At 48.0% G+C, this 6,535-nt stretch overlaps 1 long non-coding RNA gene across 1 annotated transcript in view; it reads right to left on the bottom strand.

Annotated features, from left to right (window-relative positions):
* LOC109312590 overlaps positions 1 to 5,524 on the bottom strand; it is a 46,198-nt gene extending 40,674 nt beyond the window's left edge. The window contains exons 1-2 of the long non-coding RNA XR_002101867.1: positions 4,753 to 5,524; positions 3,799 to 3,907 (exon numbers count right to left, since the gene is read on the bottom strand). This is a non-coding gene — a long non-coding RNA (uncharacterized LOC109312590). The remainder of the gene's footprint in view (positions 1 to 3,798; positions 3,908 to 4,752) is intronic.
* Positions 5,525 to 6,535: the final 1,011 nt, after the last annotated feature.

Below are 6,535 nucleotides of genomic sequence, written 5' to 3'. Positions count from 1 at the left end.
GGGGCAGCGTGACGGGAAGCCGCCGCCGAGGACCACAGCCCTGGGACCATTGTTCTGCTGCACAAAGGAGCCCGGAGGACCAGACCCGTGCACCGTGCTTGGAGAGCCAGGCATCCTGGCTGCAGCCGCAGGGCAGAGCGGGGCACCAGCTCCCCCCTCGGGGCAGGGGCCAGCAGCAGCGCCGAGCACAGCGGGATCCAAACCCCGCGCTGCAGCCCACCTTGTCCTGTTATATGTATAGCCCGTGTACTACCTCTCTCACAGTATTAAAATGATCAGTACAGAAAATAAGCCGTGAATGTGCCAAATACCCTGGCTGGCAAGCCACAGGAGGCCAACGCCAGCCTGCAGGAGCACCAACGATTAGAGAAAGGCGGCGGCCCTCCCAGACCTACTCCTGTCCTCACACGAACGACTGCGGCTGGAAGAGCAGGATCGGGGCCCCACTGCGAAACTAGAGCTTGGAGATGCGCCGGCCCCTTACTCCCCTCTCAGGAAACCTAGGAGTCTGAACCGCGCCGTGGCACTGTCTACACAAGCACTGGAAGGAGACCGGGTTAGAAGCCTCCTGTGCCCGGCTGGTGCTTCAGGAACCAGCGCACGGCCCGGGCTGGGTCGAACACAAAACCCCTTGCAGGCACAGCCCCGTCCTCCCAGTCCCAGCCGATGACGACAACGCAAGATCTTGGACAGGCCTCGCCGGGCGGGAGGCAGATGTGTCAGACCTCCGGGACTCGCTGTTTTGGACCTCACAAAGACTCGGGTCACCGCTCAACGTAGTTTGCCTTCCGCTTTTACCAACAAGGCGCCTGCCGTGCCGAGGCAGCTGTTGCTGAAGACGAGGGCTGAGCCTGCAGTGACGTGGAAGTGTGTTACCTTCATCTCGAACGCTGAAAACAGCGTCCGCGCCCATGACTGCTCCCACCTGATGTTGCGCTGGATCCCAACGAACGTTGCGGCTGTGGCTAGTTCGTTTTTGTTGGCATCACAATCGCTTATTTTCTGAACAACAGGCCCTCCGGTTAGTGAGTTAGCCACATCTTTAAAAAATGAGTCCATCTAAACTTTAGAAGTCTGTCCAGTAAAGAAAATGTATGAGCATTACAAGATAAACCAAGCTCAGCTTGGAGTCTTGCTGTCAGTCCTGACAGGTTACGTGGCAGCCGGCTAGGACGGCGGATGCCGGCCTGCCACGCTGTCTCCGCCGGCTGGGGGTGGTCACTTGGCCACGTCTAAGCTCAACCAGAACGTGGAGGGCTCAGATGGCTGAACCCTATTCTGCTAGTGAACAGTAATGCCACTGCTATTTATCTATCTATATGTGCATCTTTTTATTTCTTTTTTACTGGAACCCCTTTTTATTTGTTCATTCTAGGTCGGCATAAAAAAAAAAAAAATCAAATCACCAATTAAGAAATGAGCCAACCAGCACTTGGTATAGCTGTCAAAAATATTGTTGGAGGTTATTCATTAATGTTGTAATTATTCTATTGTATTGCCACCACCTCCTCCCCTTTTTTTCCTTTTAACCAGGTTCTGGTGTCCTGCTACGAAATGCTTCAGAGAGGATGCAGTGCTCAGATGACCTGATGAACAAGGTGAAGGAAGGCTAGTTATCACAAGCAAGTGAGGAAGTCTTGCATTTTGGGTGCCTGGCGCATACTATTCTTTTTCCTTCCATGTTGTAGAAAGCATTCATTTTATAAATCGCGCACCCCTTTCCCCCAAGCGTCATATACCATTTCAGATTTAAAACATCCACAAACGCGAGACAACCTGATCTCTGTGAAATCACAGCCCTTTCCTCAGCTTGTGTTTTAGTATTTTCTAGGGGTGGCGGTAAGATACGCGCACTAACTTCCAAGGAAGGGCATTTCCGAGCCACGTGTTTCCAAAAGGGAGACCAGTGGACTGAGATTTCATAGATTTCATAGACATCAGGGCTGGAAGGGACCTCGGGAGATCATCGAGTCCAGCCCCCTGCCCAAAGGGCAGGAAGTCAGCTGGGGTCATAGGATCCCAAATCAGCTGGGGTAGATAGCAATCAGAGATAGCAAATGCAAACTACTAAGCAGATTCAAAATTCATTCATTCTCCAAGTGGACATAAAAGGTACATTTCTGGAAGAGCAGAAACAAGAAAAAACAAGAATGAAGCCAGACAACTGGAGATTTCCTTGGTTCTTGGGCTGTAAGTCTCCGATGCTCTCCCTGCACAATCAATATTTGTCTTTTCTCTTTCCATGTGTGCACACAACTTCCTTTTCACATTAGCAGTCACTTGCGCTTTCACAGCAAAGTGCAATAACCTCGATTAGATGCTTGCTTCCATTTAATATAATCTCTCCTTTCCAGAGGGGAAGGAGTTGCCGTCCCCAGGTAAATGGTTAAGTATAAAATTGGACCGTGCGACGTAGAGAGATGCCTCCTGATTAGAAGCATACAACAGCACAGACAGGAGGCAGTTGCCTTTGGGCAAGATGGCAGAGCAAATCCCTAGGAAACAAGATTGTTCCAATGCTAGGAAGCAGCAGAGAGTCCCTTTGGGGGTGTCGCGCGGTTGGTGGCGCTGGGCCCACGTTCTTGCAGAGCACGTGCGGGGTTATCCAGCCTGACGTTCCTTTTCACTGTTGCACATGCAAGAGCCATGTATGGACCCACCTCCAGCCACAGCATCGGTAACTCACCCCACATGAAATAAAAAGAAAACTAAACCTTTCAGATGACCACAGGCCAGGGAAGTTTGAGAATTAACTGTACTGCACACTCATGTAGGAGAAGCAGCCAAGAGCCCAATATTTTGACAGGGAAGAACACCGAGTTGACGGGAGCTGTAGGATAACTTACCACCATGCGGCTGCCTGCCTCTGACCAGTACCATAAAGATTTGGCAAGCGCCGTCCTCGGGCTCAATACTGATTCTTAAAAGGCAAGATGTTTTGGCAAAACACTCATCCAAAGTCCGATGCCTGTAACGTGCATCTCTCAGCACCCAATTAAGACACCAGCAGAACATCAACAGACCACTGTCACTTCACAAATAATGGAAGCCAGCAATTTTCAATCGCACAAGTTAAAAGCAATTCAGCTACCGAGGCTCACACACTTTCATCCAAGCAAGCATGAAGCTTCTCCTGACTTACCCCTAATACAATATAGAGTATTATACCCATATTACACACACCACCCCCCTTAATACAATCTATCTATACACACATATATACATACACATGCACATTTTCTATACCAGTATGTAATTTTTAGATAGCTAGATAGATAGAGTTGCTGCTGAATTCAAAGTCTGGACGCTTGATTTATTTTTACTCTGAAGGCAACAGCATGATGTTGAGTTTAACATTACCAGGTCTGAATTTAATGGCAAAAACCAATGAAGGGGTTACTGTTTAAAAAAAAAAAATTCAAACAATTTCAAATCATCAGGCTCAATAAACTGGGACTGTAGAAAGAGAGGCCAATTCAACTTTCACTGAGAAAAGTTGCTGTTCAGCAAAAAAACCCATCCTTTTTAACAAAATGAATGCATCATACATAAAACATCACGAACCATACAATTAGTAAGCAAATGCAAGAGTTCAGCTCAGTTCATAATTATTCAGCAAACCTATTCAGAATGATTTTTTCTCCCTGCAGCAATCAACTGTGTGGGCTCATTACCACTGAAAATCTAGCTAAGAAACTGCCACAAACTGTACAAAACAAGCCCAGTACGCTGGAGAAACTTTAGCTAGGCCAGTCTCCAGCAAAAAGTCTTTTATATCAATCCATCGAGACAGACCACGTAGTTTTTACACCTCTCTGAAGACGCCTCTCCATGGATGCGCCAGGGTTTCAAGGATATCATTTTTAGCTGCTGAGTAACCTGTATAAAATGGTGATTGTGTAACCACCTGGAATAATAATAATAATAATAATAATAATAATAATGCATTTAATTAGTGCTACCTGGCCAAAATGAGGAGTCTTCGTTTCAGGGTAGAGCCTCACAAAGGGGGCCCAGTGAAAAAAAAAGGTGACATTTTTCCCTAGCAATGCTTCAGGGAAACCTGAACACTTGTGAGGAGAGGTTTCAAACACTGGCATCAATGGTAGCTGGGAAGTTTTTAAAATTTCTGCTTGAAAAATGACCAGCATGGACCTAGTGCAAAACAGCCGGTCCACTGCACAGGAAAGCATCATGCTGGACAGATGGACCATACTGCCTTTTAAACCTAAGGCAACACGCAACATCAGCTAAGAAAAAAACCTGCCTCTACTGATAGGGATGTAGATGCACCTTTTCCTCCCAAGGTTCATTTAAAAAAAAAAAAAAGCTTTGCTTGTCCTCTGCAAACAGGCAGGGTCTAGCAAACGCTAGGCACCGACATTTCTGAACAGCATTTCAACAACAAAGAGGAAAAACAAGTTCTCTGAAACTGCTTTTTTGTTGTTTTTTTTTTAATATCTGCAAGTCATGAGCTAGGGCACCATGACCAAGTCTGTACATCTTGGGGCATCAGCAGCAACGGATCAGGACCTTGATTTAGGGTCTCCCTCAACAGACAGCACTCCTACCTTTCTTTAGATTTCGCCTGAAAAGCCCACCACATACCCTTTAGCTTTTACCTCTCTCTTATTTAAGTATTTCCAATGACTGTTTTTTAAGGTTGGAAAAAACTGAGTAGAAAACATGGGTTTAAGTGAAACAGTTTCTGAGGAACAGGGGGAAAAAAAAAAAAAAAAAAAAAAAAATCACCTTAGAGGTTGAAATAGTCCATGTTTGGTCTTGTCCGTGACAAGCGCTTCTGGAAAGCTTATGCAGAAATCCTTCAGCCATTTGGAGTTTTGCACAACTGGAAACTAAATCCCATTTAAGTAAGTTTCTGCATTTCCCTTTTCCCCACTGCTGAAGCAGCTGCACTGAAAAACATTTATGAAGACAAGTTTCATCAAGTCCCCGCACACTCTCCCAGGATTACCCAGCCAGGTGTTTGCGTACTGACCATTTGCGATGGGGACCTGAAAATTTTGAATAAAAACCTATTCCTTTTGCAAAGGTGCCTCTACCCTGCTTGGTTTGTCCAGGATCGTAACAGAAAAGGGCATGGGACAATTTGCACATGAAAGCTCACATACATTCCTCACAGAGATCAACCCAGCAACATGCTTGCTTGCCCTGAGCACGTATACAAAATGCAGACTATTTCCCTAATCTGAAGATTTTTAATGAGGTTCACCTTGAAGCAACTATGCTAGTACAGCATTAAGAGTGCACAGCTGGCCATAAACTCGAATGGGATCAAGTAGCGTTTGGGGGGCTGGTCCGGGACCCGTGAATCCTGGTGGTTGGAAGTGCTCCGTAGACGCGCTTGCGGTCAGGCTGCGAGCACGCGCTGCTGCCAAGGAAGGTACTGTGCCCTCCCACACGTGGCTGTTTGCTTGGCGTGTCCTCCCCCAGAAGGAAGAGGGCTCGGGTCCGATTCCCAAGTGCCCAGGGACTGCTGGCAGGAGGAAGCGCTCCATCGCTTCCCTCCAGGGCTCTCTTGCTCGGTCTCTCCCTGCCATGTCCAGCCCCTCAGGCCCCCGGCAACTTCCCCAGCCCCCAAAACAACCACAAGCAGCTGGCACAGACCCTTGTGCCATTGATTTTCTCTGCCCCAACAACTGGGGGGATGGAGGTGCCAGACGGCCTGCAGCAGCTCGCCACAGGGGCTGGGATGCCGAACCAGCCCGGATGCCCCTGGGCTTTGCCGGTGCCGTTCCCCCACCGGCTCCGGGGCTTGGGGGAAACCAATGAGCCGGGGCAGGAGGGGCAGGAGGGCAGAGCGAGGTGAAGCATCTGCGTTGGCACCCACGGCCCGCGCAGCCAGCCACTGCACAAGGCGTTCAGCATCTCCCCTAGCCCATTCCTATGCCTTAGGCCAGGCTTTACGTACTCGCTCTGAAGGGACTACCCGGTCCTGCCGGGACTTTGTAAACAAGGCCACGCCAGCTACCTCGACAGGAGGAATAGCCACAGTTCCCATCAATGCCGGGAGAAGGGCACCTGTATTTCTGCGTTGCAGAGCAAGCCCGCTTGGCTCTCTGCCACAGCTAAGGGTTAAAAATCTCTTGCCATCCACAATCATCGCTTCTCCGAGATCACATGAGCCTATTGCATCGTGGTACAAAAGGCCTGATTTAATCCCAGTTGCAGACGACTCACATTGTACTCACGGACTTCTAGCAATGTCAGGCTATCGGGTTTCCAACTAATATCCAAGCCACAGCCCAAGCAGAGGAGAGGAACAAAGACTTCTTTGTTGCAGAAAAAAAATTCCCTAAAGATATTAACAGTGCAGCAGAGTTCAAACTGTTAAATGATTCAAATATTATTTAATGAATACATTTGAAATGAGGTCTTACAACCCATAACACTTTTAGATCATCATTTACCAGGAATCCGCCTCTTCGTTTACTCCTTTATGAAGTCGTTGCTTTCAGGTTTTAATTATATCCATTCTCCTTCCAGGCTTTTGCAGGGACTTCCCTTGTTGGCA

This window comes from Crocodylus porosus, unplaced genomic scaffold (genome assembly GCF_001723895.1).
Source record: "Crocodylus porosus isolate Cpor-Errol unplaced genomic scaffold, CroPor_comp1, whole genome shotgun sequence".
NCBI lineage: Eukaryota > Metazoa > Chordata > Crocodylia > Crocodylidae > Crocodylus > Crocodylus porosus.
This window is presented reverse-complemented; position numbering and strand designations above follow the sequence as displayed.